This window comes from Cydia fagiglandana, chromosome 2 (genome assembly GCF_963556715.1).
Source record: "Cydia fagiglandana chromosome 2, ilCydFagi1.1, whole genome shotgun sequence".
NCBI classification, from domain to species: domain Eukaryota; kingdom Metazoa; phylum Arthropoda; class Insecta; order Lepidoptera; family Tortricidae; genus Cydia; species Cydia fagiglandana.
The window spans coordinates 27,449,289-27,469,043 of record NC_085933.1 but is presented as its reverse complement, the minus strand read 5'-3'; the positions used below and the strand labels follow the sequence as shown (position 1 = coordinate 27,469,043).

Here is a 19,755-nt window from a genome sequence, read left to right as displayed (position 1 = left end):
ATTGCATTACATTTTGCAATAAATTTATTGGGTGGGATAAACCACAATCAGTATTGTGTAACAAACGTAAGGGACTCAAGCCCGAAATCCTCTTGTGAGAGGTGTATTGGCTATTGATGATGTAAGTAGGCACGCTCACAGACTGTTTAAATCTCAAGACTTGAAAGCCTTTAGATGATGACCTCTGAGACAGAGCACGTGCCTACTAGATCCACTATCAGATCAGATCTGCTCACGCAGTTGCAGCTTCACCGATTACGCGGCGCGTACGCACGTAGCGTCAGATTGTGACACCTTCACGGCCCGTAACGTGCAAACTGGTTTACTTGCCATCTGGGCAGATAAATGTTAGGCCTACATTAGCAGAAGACATATTGTGGTTGAGTTTCTCCCACATATATGAACATACACAGGTTTATCCATTAGAAATTAGTTAGATTAGTGAATCCTTGTTTATTTTAGTTCAATAAGCATCCATGCTTTAAATTAATTTCAATCCGTCCTTTAAGTCAAATCCTATAGAAAAAAACATGACAGGTAAACCTATGCTGGCGCCATCTACAGAAACCTTTGACAGTTGCCAACCCCATAATCAAAAGCCGCATTCGCACTTTCTTCCTCCGGCGTGACGTCACGCGCACGCGCACGCGCACGCGCGGTGTCATCATGCATCAGGTGACGTGTTCGGCCACTCCTGCCCATTGAGCTTTTCACTCTGTACACTCGGATGCTTTTATGACTTGCACAGAACACATTTTGTTGGCGGTTTTATGATATTATATTGATAATAAATCCATCTCATATTAATAAGTGATTGAATTGAATTAATAAGTGATAACTGCTTATCTGTTTGTATGTAAATAAATAAAAGTAGGAAGCCAATATTTTCAATATTCTGTAAGTTTCTTAGAGTTAACTATCGGCCCGTAATTGTGGATGTACATAGGATACCGAATGGACTATGTGAAAACGATCTTAGTTAGAGTGGAAAGAACCATCGCTATTTTTTTGTCAAAATTTGCCGAAACCACGTGTCGTTATCCGTATAATAGTTACCTACCTACCAGGGATGTAACGGATGTGGTTTTATCGGAACCGAAAACGGAAACAGATGTTTTCAATTTAGTTTAACGGAACCGGAAACGGAAACGGAACCAAAGAACCAAAGAACCAAAACCAGAATCGGGGCCTGAGTGATAATTGGACGAGATGTTAAGGGTAGGTGTATTAAAAACAAAAATTCCAAATAACTACTAATCAGCCTTTATTATGCAGTAAAAATACTTTGCCCTTCTAGGTGTTAGAAGCAAAAAAATGTTACCTAATATGTATAATACCTACCGTTTTTCATGTACGCCACCGCCGCGCGAAACATTGACATCCGTTATAACTTCCGTTTCAAACATAACGGAACCGGAACAGAAACGGATGTGTAATACCAAACGGAAGTTCCGCCTTAACGGAAACGGAACCGGAGCTCCGTAACATCCCTGCTACCTACATAACTAGATAACGAGTAATTCTTGACTCTAGGATATCTTTCTACCCGTAAGCTTTCTGTCCAATTATAACGCAGCTCTGAAACGGGTCCACATATTTTGATCTAATTCAAGACAACATGTTTTGCCATTTACAAATTGTTTCACATGAATAAAGTTTTTAATGTAAGTATGTAATATCTGAGGATATAATTACCATTTCCATTATATCCGCTGCCGACTATACCGCGCGGTATGCGCGCTTTCGTCCACTCTTGCGCAACACCCATTAAAGCCCGCGGGTTTGCTTGCTTAGGAGAGAAGGCCACGCGTTAGCAAACCTAACACTTATGATAGGTATGCTAAATGACAACAGTTGTAATTACATAGTTGACGAGACAAACGTTTAGATGAGACAGATGCTTCTGTGGAGAAATAGTTATAAAATACATATTGATAAGCAGATCTTGGGCACCGAAGCATTAGCGAACCTGAGCTGATGATGCAACAGGGATTAACGCTCGAGAACGATTTCATTAGTGAAATTATTTAATCATCCATAACTCATTACACACTCCTATTATTACTATCGGGGTGTTATGGGTCTTATTTGAGTGCCTCATCGACCAAGCATTGGTCTACTGTGACGGCCCTTTAAAGTTCATTTTACTAATGCCCATTCTAATTGCATCCAGAAAATTACAGATTCTTTGGGCCATAATATTACCCAGCCCTACTGTCTTCACCCAATTACCCCGCTCGGGCCGAAAGCTAAACTTTTGCTGCCGGCGGGCAGAAAGCTGACGCTTACGCAACCTTCCGCTGCTTCCGTTGATTGGCTGCCAGGGTTCATTGATAACGAAGGGAAATTTCAATTTGCTGTGTTCACGACTGCTCGTTTATTGAGTTAGGCAATGTTATGGGTAGTAATATAAGATTAAGAAGATATGTATGCAGATGTAAACAGATATCTTACGTTATCTTTACTTATAACAACATATACATTTTATCAGTTATCAAAGCATGCATTTTGCAGCGACAGACGGGTTTGGCTTGTTAAACTACGAAAGTTAGTTATCTATTTCTCAAAAAGTGTTGGACATTAATTCAGGAGACTTAGCTAAATCGCCGTTAATGGTATCAAAACAGTCACAATAAAAGTCTAGAAATTAACTCACTAATTATAATATCAATATATTACCAAAACAACTGTTTCAAAATGTCGCGAAATTTCTAATGAAATAATTAAGGTCATTCAAAAGCGAAGTGGAATTCAAATTAAGAATCGCCTGCATCACAAATGTAGATTTTCTCTCTTCCTCCTCGCGTTGTCCCGGCAGTTTGCCACAGCTCATGGGAGCCTGGGGTCCGCTTGCTGACAACTAATTCCAAGAATTGGCATAGGCACTAGTTTTTGGGTCAAACAGATCACTGTGTTATGTCTTTCCTGTAGACATACACAAGAGTTAAGGGCTATAAGGTTAATTTTCTTATTTAACCCTTATCCACGTGAAAATCCTTATCCTTTTATTTAGAGAACTATGATAAAATCATTACTTACATGCCCACAAGCTGTTAACTATTGCCCACAGGAGAGAAAGCTAGTGTGTTCGCGCGAACTGGACATTTTTCTCTCAAATTAATGACTATAAATAACAAACTAACTTAAACTATTCTTATCTCTAACTAAGTAGGTAGGTATCTAGTGGAGTTAGTTATACTCGTACAAAATACCAAAACGATCCGTCAGCACAGAAATACCGGGTGTGGCCTGTAACACGAGCAAATAATTAAAACATGGATTGTACTCCTCAAACGGTGACACTTGTGTTCAACAACTTTTAAAAATTATGAAGTATTTAGCCTCCCTATTTTTCATACAAAATAAATATTATCTTCAATGGACGCCATCGCCACGCCATATCATTGTGAATGACGTGGCTTGTCACGCCTTAAACATAACAAAATTTGCAATACATTGCGTCTTCGAATAAACTTTAAAGTGTTTTAAAAATCAAACCGCAAGTTATTTTTAAAAGTCGCTGAATAATTGTTGATCAGTATGAGGAGTGCAGCCTACAGTTAAATTTTTTGCTTATGTTACAGGCCACACCCGGTATAATCAATAATAGTACTACCGTACAGAAAAGGACACTTCCTAACAAAACCAAAGTTTGACAGCGATTCAGGGACGAACCGTGCTATCCCTTTCTAATGTATGGCACTATCCCTTTCGGCTATTTAGGGTTGTCAAAATTCAAGTCATTATCTTATCTGTGGTCATGCACGCAAAAGGACGTCAAGTGCTGCCAACCCTAATAATTGCTCGGAGCAATGCTGAGCCGAACGGAGGAATGGAGTTTGCTCGAAAGGAGAAGTGTCTCCCCACTGCCGTCAGTATAATATTTGATCGTCAGATGAATGACCATGACGTCATATATTATATCGATCATTCATTCCGAAACGCAGTGTCAAGTTTCAAATCCGTGTGAGTGTCTCGACCCATCCCAAAATGGTAGCATCAGTTACAAATCATTGTGCATGACATAACCGTCCGTAAGTGGGGTACTTTCTCGCATTCCTATCTCATCGGCGATTTCGTGCAATGCTATTTATATGCTGTTAATCAAGCTGTAAGTCGAGTAAGCTGTCTATATGTTGTTAATAGTATTATTTACTTCCTGAATTGGACGCAGGTGTTAGTATATCGTAATATGTATATACGAGTAGATACGTACCTACATCGTACGTGGGATTGTAATAATTTTCAAGCTTATTAGATCGATCACATTGTACAGTCAGCACGGATCAGTAAGTACATATTTACCATATTTTAATAGCTAAACTAAAAGATATGCATACCTAAGTCTTTATGTAGAGCAAATAGACTGTGACAGATACTTGAGATACTTTAGATCGGGAAATAATTGCGGTGTGGCAGATACTTTCGAAGCGTTGTTTCATCCTGTACATATTGTTGCTGACTGTACCATTATTATTTTTTCTCGGACTTTATAAAATAAGTTCATGGATTAGAGATGGTGGCATACTTATTTTTTAGTTTCAACCCTACAGTTTTTTGAAATGTAATGCCCTCGCTTTTACTACATTTGTTCGTAAAACAAAACAAAACCTTGAGACCGGCTACTTGAGCATTCAAGTAGGTTCCCACGTGAGTCACCTAGTGCTCCTAACGAGCGGTCTAGATCTAGATCTCCTTTTTAGCGGGACCTTGAACCGAGTGACCAGTTAGGCAATATTCGAGCCTCCTGCAATAGGTAGAGCCACCTATACAAGTCATCTGAAACCAGACCAAATCGCTTTCTCAGCATTTTCAAAAGTCCTAGAAGAATGGATTTCGTAAGCTAAATTCTCGTGGAGTGGCTCTCTACAAGTTGCAGTTCTCAACCGAATCTCGTAAAATATTGTGATATTTTTGTGTCAATTCAGTTTTTGATTTAATTTCCAAGATAAAGAATCCTTATACAGAGGTAGCAATGAAGAACCAGTAAACGTTTTAAGCAATTATTCTGGTAATTGCTGGAAGCAGTATCAATAAAACATAATTTAGAAATTGTTGAACGCAACAAGCCTGGGTAGATTTATCCTCTTCCTGGCATTTAAACACTTATGTAGGCCTTGTTAAAATCTTTAATGATTTTCAAATAGGAACATAATTGAAATACCTACTTAATCCGTGCTTACATCACATAGAAACAAACACCCACTCATTCATTTGCTAATAAGAAAATAATCCATCCATGACATGAGTTTTCCTTAAAGGAAACCTGTACTATATTCCTATTTCATCCTCATAAAGTGTTATCTCAACATCGTATTTAGTAAAACAACTTGTTCAATCTCCCAAAAGTCTGTTCCGACTCGTTCCCAAGCCGTTAAGCCCACGCTACTGACGCTACTAAAAAAGGTTTGATATCAACTCGTCCTTTTGGGAGGAAACATAAAAAGTTTTGTAAAAAATGAAAGCAACCGTTAATGTGAGATTGATAGAGCAGAGAGGGATTCTTGTATCAGGATACAAAATATGTACAAAAAAAAGATATTATATCGTACTTAATATAAGAAGTATTGTCAGCATTAAAGTAGCGGATCAGACTACTCTCTAAAAGTGTAGAGACTGTTCTCCTCGGCCTGATTCGAAGTTTAAGATACGTTAAAAATTTACCAATATACGATGTCGTATCTTTAGCAAATTTTTGACGTAAGTATCTTAAAATTCGAATCAGACACAGCTTGACAAGGAAATATAAATTTCTATATGTAGATTTATTTCTACATATTTGGAAAAGTATTCCATGGTGGCAGATAATTTTGGCGCATTGTTCGGTACACTATTATAGATGCTGACTGTACCTTTTGATATAAAAATTACGTTTAATTTGCTGCTACAATACAAATATCATTTCAATGATTAAATAAATTGTAATTATTATGTATTAGTACACGCAAACGCTAATTACGTATAACACCTAAAGTAGCGAATATTTCAAATACCAATAAGTCATTAATTTATTAATTATAGCGGTACACAAAAGGAATATTTTCTAAATCTACTTAACGTGAATTAAGTTTTGTAATCTCATTGCAACTGTCATTTATTTGCGTTTGGCCATAGACCGGGACATTATAAAGACAGGCTGCGTGTAGATAACGACAACGATTACTCGTATTGTTTGAGAAATAAAAGTTCCAAACAAAATGGGGTTTGTTTGTTTTTACGTAAATGGCAATTCCAAATACACCATAATATTAGGTATATGGAAATGAAGCAAAGACTTACTTAATATGACGTCATCATCATATTCATCATACGTCAGCTATTTGCACATGAAATACTTAGGTAATATTTCGCATCAAGCAGTGGTGGCCGAGTGGATATGACGCCTGACTTTCAATCCGGAGGTCGCGGGTTCAAATCCTGGCTCGTACCAATTAGTTTTTCGGAACTTATGTACGAAATATCATTTGATATTTACCACTAGCTTTTCGGTGAAGGAAAACATCGTGAGGAAACCTGCATACATCTGCGAAGAAATTCAAAGGTGTCTGTGAAGTCCCCAATCCGCATTGGGCTAGCGTGGGGACTATAGCCCAAACCCTCTCGCGCATGAGAGGAGGCCTGTGCTCAGCAGTGGGACGTATATAGGCTGAAATGATGATGATGATGATGATGATTTCGCATCACATCCCGGTTATAACACATCCCACTGTAACTAGGTACCTTTTGGCTACTGCGTCATCTGTCTACTACAAGTACATAATTTCGTTTGGAGATTTGCGGTCTACATTATTTATATATCGTTGGTTCAGTGCAGGAAATATAAATAATGTAAAAACCTCATTAGGCACTATTTAATAATGAATCTTATGCACCAATTATGAAGTAGGTACCTATAGGTGCGCTGACAAGTGAAATGAAATATATAAAAGATCTTTGTTATCAAAGTCTAAAGGCTTATACGAGTACCTACTTACCTTATTATAACTAGCAAATAAAATATATTTTATGAACTAAAGTTTCTCTAATTTTCTATTAACTATAGGTAGCTGTGGTTCTCAAACTTTTTTGGTGACGGAACCCTTTTGGACCTGATTACACAAAAATTAACTTATAAAATATACGAAACCTATCCTACTTATCAAAACCTCACACGTGTCCCTAGAATCCCTAATGAGTTTGAACTACCGGGAGTGGTGAAGAAAAGACATACCAAGATACGTACACACGTCGTAACACATTAGCTCATTACCCTCACCTTATCAATCGGTTAATGAGTGATTAGAATTGACACGTTTAAGTTTTTGTGTGCCTACGTAAAAAAACTAATCAAGTACCTATGTTTAAAAGTAATCTGATTTGATTAGTTGAATAACATAACTAGTTAAAATGACCTAACCCCCCAAAAGCCCACCAGCCGGCTCCCTCCCTGGCAGTCGCAGCCCGCGCGCCGACGCACGCGCACCTCTCCACTCCTGCGCAGCTCCGCCAGACGATGCATTTTTATGGAGAAAATGTGATTCAGTCAACGTTCGGTTGTTAGAATTATTTTGTTCTTGTGACTGTTTTGAAACTGTGTTTGGAATTGTGAATTTTGTGGCGTTTTTAAGAAGGTAATTATATTTTTATTTTATTTCATTTTTTTTCTGAAGACTACTCTAAAATATAATACTCAAATATTTATGTTTGTCAAATATATTTACCAAGACAAGAACATTCAGATTCAGATCGACATCATTCTTCAGCTACAATAGAAAATTTAATATTTTCTTAAAAAACCCTACTACTGCGAAATATGCTTATAATATCGTAGATAAAAACTGGAAAATAAAAATATATTAAACGTTGATCAAACGTTGCTATCAAAATGTTACGACATTATGAGTATTATGCCTGCTCCCGAGCACCCAAATCAAGTTTTAAGGACTACCATAGAGCATTCAATAAAAAAACGGGTTGGTAACATGGTGTTACATCCATAGAAAAACGAACAAATTTCTCAGTACGGGTAGTAATAATCTAAAACCAGGACAGGTATTAGTGTAGGTAATAATTCTTGGGTCCAAAATTACAATAGATATATTTAAAAAAAAAAACAATTGATTAAAAATTTAAAGTCTTGCTAGTCTGAATACAAGTTTATAGAGAAAATTAAACTAAGGAAGAAGATAGGTTCACTAAGCTATCTTTGTTCGAAAAATGACTTACTTAGCATAAACTTTCACGTAAATGTTCAGTGTTCACTCCATTTTCAGGATTTTAAAGCCAAACGAGACATTTTTGTATAAAATCTAATCCATAGATTGACTCGTCGCTAGTACACAGGAGGTACACCTTTATGACATAGGTACAATTCTTAAAAGACAGGATCTTTTAAGAAATGTACCTATGTCAGAAAGTGACGTTTTTGAGTCACAACACTCACAATGTAGCAAAAATCTAAGTGGCAGGCATCCGGGCGAATGCTAGCTATCAATCTTGTAGATCGCTACACCGGAACATATAAGCTATATTTAGTGGCCGAGAAGTATGGAGCTTCTCGACCACTTTCACTGTCGGTTCAAGGGCGTGGCGCCGGCACCTGCCACACTAGCAGCAACTGGACAGCCTGGACACTATCTATAACATTGGATTTCATCTAGGTAAATATGGTCTAGGTTAGCGAAACAAAAGAAAAAATGCTTGAGCGTCTAATCAATTAAGGAAACATGAGCCGTCCTTATATTACCTTCTAGGTATATCCTCTATATAGTACGAAATATTATATAACTGATAACTTTATCATAGAATCAGACAGCATGGCGAACGACTACTTCCACGATCCTCTAAGACTGCGGTCGGCAACCAGCGGCCCGCGGGCCGCATGCGGCCCGCCAACCTCTTGCTTGCGGCCCGCGAGCCTTCCTGGCTATTTTGTATGTAATACTGACGAACGACAATGTTTGCTAAAGTCACAAATATTACCAAAGTACGGCCCGCGCCATCTTCGTTAACTATTATGTGGCCCTTGGCTGCTAAAAGGTTGCCGACCACTGCTCTAAGATAAGGGAACCTCCAGATGAACGCCAAACGTATTACAATTCGTGACCATTATGTTGTTGTGTTAGTTGTGGTTTTCTTTTGTTTTTTTGTCACGAATAAACGTTCTCTATTCTATTCTCTATTCTAAAAGCATAAATTATTTACAATAACTTTTCATCTACGCTCGCCGGCCAGATTATTCAAATAAGGTGGATGTGTAGGGATGTCCTGCCGACTAACCGCCAAAAGATGGCGTGACTGTGCACAATTTTCGAATTATCACTATCGTTTCCAAAACTCAAACATTTTTAAGACATGTTGATATCTGGCGACGACAACAAAAAATATGACGTCTAAATCGAAATATTTTAACTCAACAGTCTGTTAATTTCATCAAAAATCTGTATAAACTGCAAAATATTGCAATTTCTTACATTCACGCACACTACCATACGTACTGTCATTCACCAGGTGTCAGTCATATTACTATTACGCCAAAATAGACTAGAGGTCGCTAGTACAGAAAGTGGCTTTTCTCTTATTACTTTCATTAGCTAACTAGGGACAATACTGTAAACTAGATGGCGCAGTGTAGGAGACGAATTTTTAGCAAGATTAATTTATGGTAAAGGCGCAACCAGACGAGCTGAATTTAGCATCAAAATGGGCGGATTGTCTATGGTCACGGACGGTGTATTCCATATAAGTACATACTACATAGGTACCTTGCAATAAATCGTAGAATGTAACGCAAATCACATGCAATTATCTGTGAGATTTGTAGGGGCCCATACGATAAATTCGTAACTGTATGCAGATCTTAGACAGACCTTTACTTATTCCTTTTTGCTAGACGTTGTCATCGAGTGCCATACATTACCTATGCAATACTTACATATGCACGCACGTAGCGTGCGTTTCGTGGCTCGTGGCTCAGGCGTTAGCTTGGTCCGATTCTAACTACCTACTTACATTCAAAATTAAAAATTTCAAGGGTCACTGAAACATACTTTCTACAATGCGTTTTTTCATGCCGCAAAGGAGCATACGTCATAATGGTCCAAAAGAGCTTTTTTCGAAAAAAAATTGAAGACCTGAGCCTCACAGATCCTAATCTTTTTAATCTGGTTCTTCCAACTCAAAATCACTAGTAGGTACCTATATTCAATCCTGATGCTAAAAAAGTGTTCCAAATATTTGTGGCTTTCCATCACATAATCCTTAGGCTTCAAGTGCAATATGGTCCTTTTCAACAGAACTCCTGATAAAAAGGACCATTGTCTGATGGAAAGCCACATTTGTATAGAAATTGTAGATTCCACTAAGTAGGTACATCATGCACGTTTGTAAGCTTGAAGTACTAAAATACGTGACGTAGTGGAACTTATGGAGCACACTGACGGTTTTAACTAGAATAAAAGAATGTCCATGGACCCAAAGTTGAATTTCAATGCAGAACTGAAATATTCATGCTTTAGTAGGTAGTTTAGGAGAGAGTACCTAGGTACATAATGCAAGCTTTAAAGCAATTGCTTCATTCCATCCGCTTAGCGAGTGCGGCAAATGGGATGTCCGCTCGGGATAACCACTATGGTCGTATTTTCCGAATATACACAGTTCTTAGATCTCCAAAGGGCCTAGCTAATGTGCCAATCATTTGCGCCGTAGCGAACGAAACGGTTATCTCTCTGTATCACTCATCTAATTATTGCGACAGAGAGACTCGTTCGCTACGGTGCAAAACTGAGTGCCTAGCCAAAGATACCCATTCTTATCTATTTCCAGTACATATACAGGGTGGCTTAAAAATATCTGCATTCCCGTTGCCAGAGAGGTTTTGGGATTATACTGAGCTACTTTTACTATGGAACCAACCACGAAATCGTGAAAAAAAAAATTGCTGTTTCAAACATTTTGGCTGGTCCATTTTCTATGGAAGGGTAAATTTTTACTTCGCAAAAGTTGCTCAGTGTAAATCCAAAACCTCTCTGGCAACGGGAATGCAGATATTTTTTAGCCACCGTGTACACGCAGAGTGTAGTTTCGTCGTCAAGTTTAAAATGGTGAAAATTAGAAATACTTACTAATCCTAAAAATACGTGTGATATAAGGTACCTCATTGGATTCGGAATGATGTATGGAAAAATAGCAACAAAAAAAAACCGGCCAAGTGCGAGTCGGACTCGCGTTCCTGGTTTCGTATATCACAATTTTTGGTATCGTCTTGGGTGGTCCCATTCGCTTTTCGTCAAGTTCTTAAATTAGTCCTATTCTGCTTTCGTCACTCATTCTACATTGAAAGCCACCGACGATTGTGATGAATGTAGAATGAGTGACGAAAGCAGAATAGGACTAATTTAAGAACTTGACGAAAAACGAATGGGACGACCCAAGACGATACCCAATTTTTAACACATCATTTATTTTATGTCGTTTTTCCAAAATTTTAGAATCAGTAGTAATTTCAACTTAATTGGTTCAGTAGTTCCGGAGAAAATCGGCTGTGACAGACGGACAGCCAGACAGACAGACAGATAGACAGACAGACAGACGCACGAGTGATCCTATAAGGGTTCTGTTTTTTCCTTTTAAGGTACGGAACCCTAAAAATAAGCTTACAGTAAATAAAATACGGACAGATTGGTTGTCCGCACATAGGGTTTGCAATCCGGATCCGAAATGTATGAAATTATCCGGATCTGGATCCGAATCCGCGGTTCTTCGCACACATTTTAGATCCGTGCATCAGTCACCTAATCAAATTGATAAAATATAATTTTAATTTAGTTTTATATTACCAATAAAACTAAATTAAAATTATATTCCTCAAATAAATCAATCAATTATTATAATCATTATACATATCACATGCTAGTTAGAATGTATTTCAGAGTTTTCAGGGCGAAACATTATTCCAAACTTTATTCATTTTAGGGCCTAGGTAATGTTTAATCATAACTTTCACAACATAGTGAAATAATGGAAATAAACGTATTTTCTTTTGTAGGCACTATCAATTAAACAACATGATTTTACTATGTACATGAGTATATATTTACAAATACTATACTATTTTTTTTTTTCATCTTTACAGGGATGACGTGACGTGAACTGTCCGTTGTCCGACGTTTATTGTTTTTGATGATCAGCTAAAAACGATCATAATTGATTATAGGAAAGGATAAAAAAGTTTAAAAAATCTAGTCGAAATTACAATAGTTAAAAGTACTTGAAATTAAATATTTTATGAATACCTATATTTATGAATAACGCCATAAGTATGTATGTTAGTGTAGGTCAAATTTTGGAAGCTAAATAAGGCTTACTAGCCGATTTCCGATTGAGTTGATATTTTGCACTCATAATACAATGACAATATGCAATATTATTATGACATAGAGCTGATTTGATGATGAACACAGAAGGTGTCTATGGGAACTCTGTGATAAAACAACGCAAACTAATTGTGTTTGGGATTATTAGATTTGTCTCGATGTTGTTGTTTGTTGCCTATGGAAAGAAAACTGCAGTCATTGATAATAACATATACCAAACCAAAAATGATTTTTTTACCAAAAACTAATTATTGACTATAAATTAACACAAATTATGCTTTAACCACAGCTCATCCCGTGTTGAGTTCATTTAAATAATGATAACTATACATAGGAATGAATATTATATTAATTCTGTAAAACAACAAAAGACGCCCAATTTCTCTCTTTCTTTATAGTTTCATCGTTGACTATGCTAAAGATAATGTGAAGGACTTTTTGAACAAATTGAACTCTAGTAGATTGAGTTAGCAAATCAACCTCCTGGCTCCAACATCAGATGAACTAAAAGTAAGAAGTATATATCTAGGACTGAATCAGGCAAACGGATATACAATTTGTGTACAAAAACAACAATTCAACTACACTTTGAATAAATATACCACCTCTGTTCCATCCTGGGTAAATCTTAAATAAATCTGTAACGTACCAGGCAAGTCTGAAATTTCGACGCATTTTTGGTTTTTTGGAACTCTTCGCAGAATGAGCTCGGGGACGATGCAGTTCTTGTAAAACGATACGAGTTTTGGTATCATATTGTGTATAAAGTCCTCGTCTCGGTCTACTTCGATTATAGTCATATTTATCCCAGGGTCAATAAAACAGACAAAATAACATTTTGCCATGTCAGCAATACGCAGTTGTCCTTGCACCTAGTAATACAATATAATAGTCATTAAGTTATAACTTTTATTTGATAAATGTAATCCACGAAGAAAAATTATATAAACTAAAACACTACAAGAACAAGTCGAATAAGTTGGGATTATGTTTACACGCATATTTAGATTTGTTAGTATTGTATTTATAATTAATATTATCTGAATAAAGTTATTATACACAATAAAATACCCACCTGGTAATAATAATTATGGTTTGTGTTCATAACCAATTTACCTTCCTTATTATATTTCAATCAAAACTTATTTCCGCGGCTTTCAGCCGCGGTTTCAATGCTTTCTTGGCTTCTTTTCAGTGATGGAAAGCATTTTATTTCAAGTAGAGCATTCTCATCAATAATGATACCTAAAATAAAAATTAATTGAGTGGTTTTAGGAAACTACGATGCAAGTAAAATTTTTTTTCGGATTGTAGGCATTAAACTGAAAAATTTCGACAAATGGATCTCATCAATCTCATGGTCACGTTACACTGGAGTTTTCGAGATGTCTACATGCTTGCGAGTTGCGAGTAACCAGCAATCGATGGGAATTGGATGATGATGCTTATTTCAGAGAGACATGAACTCTTGTTTTGACTATTTTGGTGTTATAGGTCCTCGCTTTCAGACTATGAACTCTAGGTACTAGAAATGAAGTAGAGTTTTACTAATGCTGTAACTAATGTAATGCGACATGCTAGTAGACAGTCTAAAACATTTGGGCGATAGAATAATAGTTTAGTCTACAGAAAACAGTTTTGAATGATTCACGGTTAGTTTCACTAGACTTATATCGACCGGGATATGGACCGTGATAACCTTTTGTAGTGATATCCGAATCAACACGCGTAGTGACACTGTGAGTTTAATGTGCGTGGACATACCAACAAGTGTGAATACGACTAGTGGTAACGTTGAAAGCGAACGCAACCGAAGCACACGAATACCTAAGGGTAGAGCGAGCGCGGTCTACTACACCTATACTGAGACACCCGCCCGCTATCATCAGTTACTAGGGTTTGCAATCCGGATCAGATATGTATGAAATTATCCGGATCCGGATCCGCGGATCTTCCCATACATTTCGGATCCGTCGTGCAAACCCTATCAGTTATCCATAAACAAGATGCATGTAACTGCGTGAAAATATCGTGAGCTCGAAATCAATACAAAAGGTTCTGTTCATATTCCGGTCCAATATGTCCAGTCTACAGATAGTTGCATATACATTTCAGACAAGTTCATAGAAAAAAAAATGTAGAGTAAATATGTTGCTAGAGTGAGACCATCAAGAAAAGTCTGCAACTATTTTGATAGCATACGCAGTGCAAGTGTTATTTATAACGGATCCGGGTATGAGTCCGGGTCCCAGTCCAAGTCAAAATCGAAATTCGAAATCACCAAACATGTACTATGCGTCGTTGAAGAGTTCTGTTCTGATCATCATCAGCAGTTCCACTTCATCAAATGCGACAGTTTTTAATGTAAATGCTTGATTTTATGATGAAAATACAAAAAATTCTATACGTATGCCTTTAAGATTTAAGGAGTTCCCTCGATTCCTTATGGATCCCATCATCAGGGGGCCGATTTTTGAAATTCGACCACTCGATTTCGTGTATTTTATTCAATGATATCTCCACTACTAGGCGTTTAAATTCTACTAATAGAATTGAAATCGAGTGGTCAATACCACTAGATTCCAAAATTTGATCGCTCGTATTTCAAAAATTAGCAATTCTCCGTTTTCCACCGATTTTAGAGTGACGAAATCGAGTGATCGAAATTCAAAAATCGGCCCCCAGAACTCGAGCTTGACAGAAATGTGGCTTAAAAACTAAACTTGCTTAACAAACATAACGAAGAGGACAAATCGCCAAACGTGAACTATGCGTCGTTGAAGAGTTCCGTTCTGATCATCATCAGCAGTTCCACTTCATCAAATGCGACAGTTTTTAATGAAAATGCTTGATTTTCTGATGAAAATACAAAAATCTCTATACGCATGCCTTTAAAATTTGAGGAGTTCCCTCGATTTCTCATGGATCCCATCATCAGAATTCAAGCTTGACAAAATTGTGGCTTAAAAACTTAACTTGCTTAACAAACATAACGAAGAGGACAAATCGCCAAAGGTGAACTATGCGTCGTTGAAGAGTTCCGTTCTGATCATCATCAGCAGTTCCACTTCATCAAATGTCACATTTTTGAATGTATATGCTAGATTTGTTGATAAAAACACAAAAATCACCATTGTATGCCTTTAAGATTTGAGGAGTTCCGTCGATTCCTCATAGATCCCATCATCAGAACTGGATTTTGACAAAAACGGGACCAATCTGTATGCATGTACATATAATCAAAAAAATAATTTTCAAAATCGGTCCAGTAATGACGGAGATATGGAGTAACAAACATAAAAAATAAAAAAAATAAAAAAAATAAAAATAATAAAAAACATACAACCGAATTGATAACCTCCTCCTTTGGGATTTGGAAGTCGGTTAAAAAAAACATTTGGTTGGGAAATGAAAATTCGGCGAAATAAAATTCCGCCAAACGTGAGGTGGGAAGTGATAATCGGCCATACCATTTTCGACGAAAAATAAGAGAACCGTTTCCCTCCCTTTATTTCCGAAACTAATGGGACTCAAATTTTGGAAAAAAAAATATACAAAATAGTTCTTTACCTATATATAGATGACAGGAAAACCTATAAGAAATGTGCAGTCAAGCGTGAGTTGGACTTATGTACGGAACCCTAGAAACGCGAGACCGACTCGCACTTGGCCAGTTTTTGTATAAACTACGAGCATCTTGCAATCTCACACCACACATACTTCTCAACGCTCTCATTTCCACTGCATTCACTTGGCTCTGATGCCTCTTCTGCCATACCCAACTTTCGCTACCATACATAAGTGTAGGCACCAACACCATGATGAACAGCCAACCGTGCTTTTTGCGACACCTTCTGGCAGCTCATAAAAGCGTTAAGCGCTCGATTCACACGATTTCCAGCATTCACTCTCCTTTCAATATCTTTATCATGCTTACCGTAGGTACCGTCCCGTCCCTAGTGAACAAGGTTCCCAGATACACAAACTCTTTCACTAGACCGCCTGATGCAAAACACATTGTGACAAGCCATTATCTTTTAAGAACGCTAACAGGTATCAATTTACTTACTCAGCATTAGTTGAACCATTATTTATCACCGTTTGGGCATTTGACGGATCGTCACACATCGTGGCGTCAGATGGGTTATTCATTTGAACATTACGCCAAGCCACGATTCTTCTGGAATTATGATACCATATATTATGTTAATTTCAACTCGGTCCGCAAATTTCTGTGAGTAATACTCATAGCCGCGAGGACAAGAAATATTATAAATGGTTGAAAAAGGCAGAATTACAAAATTAACAACATGGCAGAAAACCGTCGAATAATACGGGCAGCGCACGAGTAGTAGTCGTTGTGCAGCAGTGCACATTTTTAAAAGTTTAAATTCATAATTACTTAACTATAGTGATGATGATGATGATGTACGTGTCATGTACAGTCGCCATCAGATATATTGGAGCGGCCAAGGTGCTCACAAATATCTGAACACGCCTCTATTGTCAAGGCGTTAGAGCGCGTGTTCAGATATTGTGAATACCTTGGCCGCTGCGATATATCTGATGGCGACTGTACCTAGAAGAGCCTAGTATGATTTGATATTGACAGTGAAATACTTACGAATTGGTGCCATAATGGTGTTGTAAGGCAGCTTGGACTTGACGCCGTTTCCTTTTTCCACCTGACCACTGATGTTTTTTGTATGCTGCTTTGTTAGTTCTCCCCATAGCGTTGTAGCATGTTAACTATGTAAGGGAAACTAAGTTTCATAATCATAATGTAAATAATATTCTCCTATTCATATAGGAGAATATTATTTACATAAATTTATAAAACAATTTAAAAATAATTGGCCAAGCACGAAGTCAAGACTACGGTGTTCAGAGCACCGTACGACACATCCCTAGGTGGTTTTAAGTTTGGATACTAATACTAATTTATCCCATAAGTACATTTTATTGACTAGGAAATAAGAAGGTAATGTCTGGGAGCTCTGGGACCTTGGAGTTTGGACTTTTATTAAAGTCCTCTGGGCTAGTATAGGTAACGTAGAAGTTACAAAGCTTCTACCTTAGATATATTTTTTAGAGATTAAAGATTTTATTTACCACCTTGTCGGGTTGATTGTATATCCATACCAAATTACAGCTTTCGAACACTAACAATCAACCTCATCTTGGAGGTGAAAAGAGGAAAAATCGTAAGTCCCATTTCGGCCAACCGAAATCAAGAACGTTTATATAATATAGGCCTAATACCGTTTATCTAAAACGTTTGGTGAAGGCACATTTCTAGTAGAAACAAATTATTATGAATTTCTCTGTAATTTGTACAAACCATTTCGTAAACTGACATTCCGCTAAACTGTTGTTTTTACATCTTACTAGCATCCATAACATATTGAAGTATGATATTCTTCCACTTGTCTGAACATTTTCATTATTATTGATTCTTTTTTTGTGAGAATGGCTTTTTCTGCCACGGTACTTTGCCAATTATTGATTTTTTCAAACACCAAAATAGTTGACAATTTAATATACGTCAGAGTTGACAGGCAACTTCGAGCATGAATAACTAAATCCGTCAAAAATACTGGGTATACATACAACCTCATAATCTTTGATATAGTCGCAATTGTTGTACTTATTTTAAACTTGTAGACTGGGCAGGCACGACTCAAAAAGGAATAATATTACAATTAAGTCTGTGATTCGGCATTTCTCGGTTTTTGACGTTAGGCTTGTTTCTGACTCAAAATATAATTAACGTAAAGTATTAATCAATTTGCTCATGTTTCATATAAGTCACAGAAATAAGTACCTAATAATAAATGTCTAAGTTTTAGTACAAGTAGGGTAACTGCGTCAGGTTGCCGTCCAGTACCTGTTTCCGTCCACTTGGCGGAGTTGCTACAAAGAATTGCGTATTTGAATATAAACCTAACTTACCGGACAATTTTGGACTTATTGTACATCAGTTTTTAAAAGCAAAAATATTTTAGTAGAACTGGAATTCATGAGTACCAAATCTTAACTGACATTTTTGTCACTCAAACAAGTTTGATCAAGATCGGCTTACTTTATATTTCGTCAACTTTACCTTTGTTTCCAAAAACTGTGAATTGTGAATTTTAATTTTTTTTTTGTCACAGAACAGTATCTAGTCGCTGCTCTCACCGATCGGTTCAAAAATATACATACTTTATACAATTATATATAGTCCTCCTCATCGTTTTCGATGACGGCGACCCCAGATAAACATCATGGACGCTGTCTAGCGTGAGCCCTTATGTGACTGGCCAGGCCGAACTTGGTCTTAAACACTCTATTGCACGTGTGACAATACAGTTGGCCAGCTTCGTTGAGCGTGTACACGTAGGAGGGCTTAGGTCTCTCTTTCCGTTATACAATTAATACATAAATGTAATGGTACTTAATGAAAAGGAATAGGTATTGTTTCGACGAATTAGATACTCTCAGTAAAATCTATAGGTAGATGACGCCATAGCTGTTAATAAATATTGAATGACTTTATTATCTCTATTCGCTTTACTAACTCTATGTGCCCTAATGTGAAAAAAAAACACAACGACAGTGAAGAACGGAATTCTTAATTTAAATTTAAACTGATAAACTCCAATAATAAAATATGATTCTTACTGAGCACACTGCGATAGTCCATTGGTTGGAAAGCCCGTTCGAAATTTAAACTTATTTGCTTTATAATAAGGTTGCATTTTGCAGATCTTTTACTCTCTCATACTTATAGTAGGCTATTCAGGAAAAAAATGAAATATCTCACAAAAGTAAGTAAGTAGAATTAAACTTTGTATCAAAGACATAAGTCATAAATTTCAATGTCAAAGTTTTAAGTAAGGATCTTTCTAACTAAAACTACTTCTTAATATGAATGACCAGTGTAAGCATCAGTTAGCTAGCCCTAAGCAACCAAAGATCAGGCTGCAGTTTAAAAACTAATAAAGTTAGAGTTAACCTGATAATTTTCCCGCCGTCTCCATAGTCGTTTTAGTTGGATATTGACTGGTCAGCTGCCTGTTAGCTATAGTTTTCCCGAAAATCGCCAGGACAGAGGTGAAAATTTTTGTATGAAAACTTGCAACTTTAAATGCATTTTTTATCGAAACTATTGCATTCTAAAATGAAGTCAAAATCAGTCCATCGACTCAATTTTTTGCAAGCTTTCTAATGGTACCTCACACGATTCTTACAATTGAAAATAAAATTCAGCCTACCCCTCTTAACCCCTAAATTTCCCCCTAAAATCAGAAATAAGCAGTTTCGACTTATTCACAGTGTTAGTGATGGTACTTGCCATAACTATTCCAAATTTCAGGTACCTACATCAAACGGTCTTTGAGAAAAACGCATTTAACCGATT

At 37.0% G+C, this 19,755-nt stretch overlaps 1 protein-coding gene across 1 annotated transcript in view; it reads left to right on the top strand.

The window, feature by feature from the left end:
* The first annotated feature begins 7,435 nt into the window (after positions 1–7,435).
* The window catches only part of LOC134679472 (mucin-2), a 70,729-nt gene continuing 58,409 nt past the window's right edge, over positions 7,436–19,755 (top strand). Inside the window, exon 1 of the mRNA XM_063538400.1 lies at positions 7,436–7,610. The gene's annotated coding sequence lies outside the window, so the exon portion shown is untranslated. The remainder of the gene's footprint in view (positions 7,611–19,755) is intronic.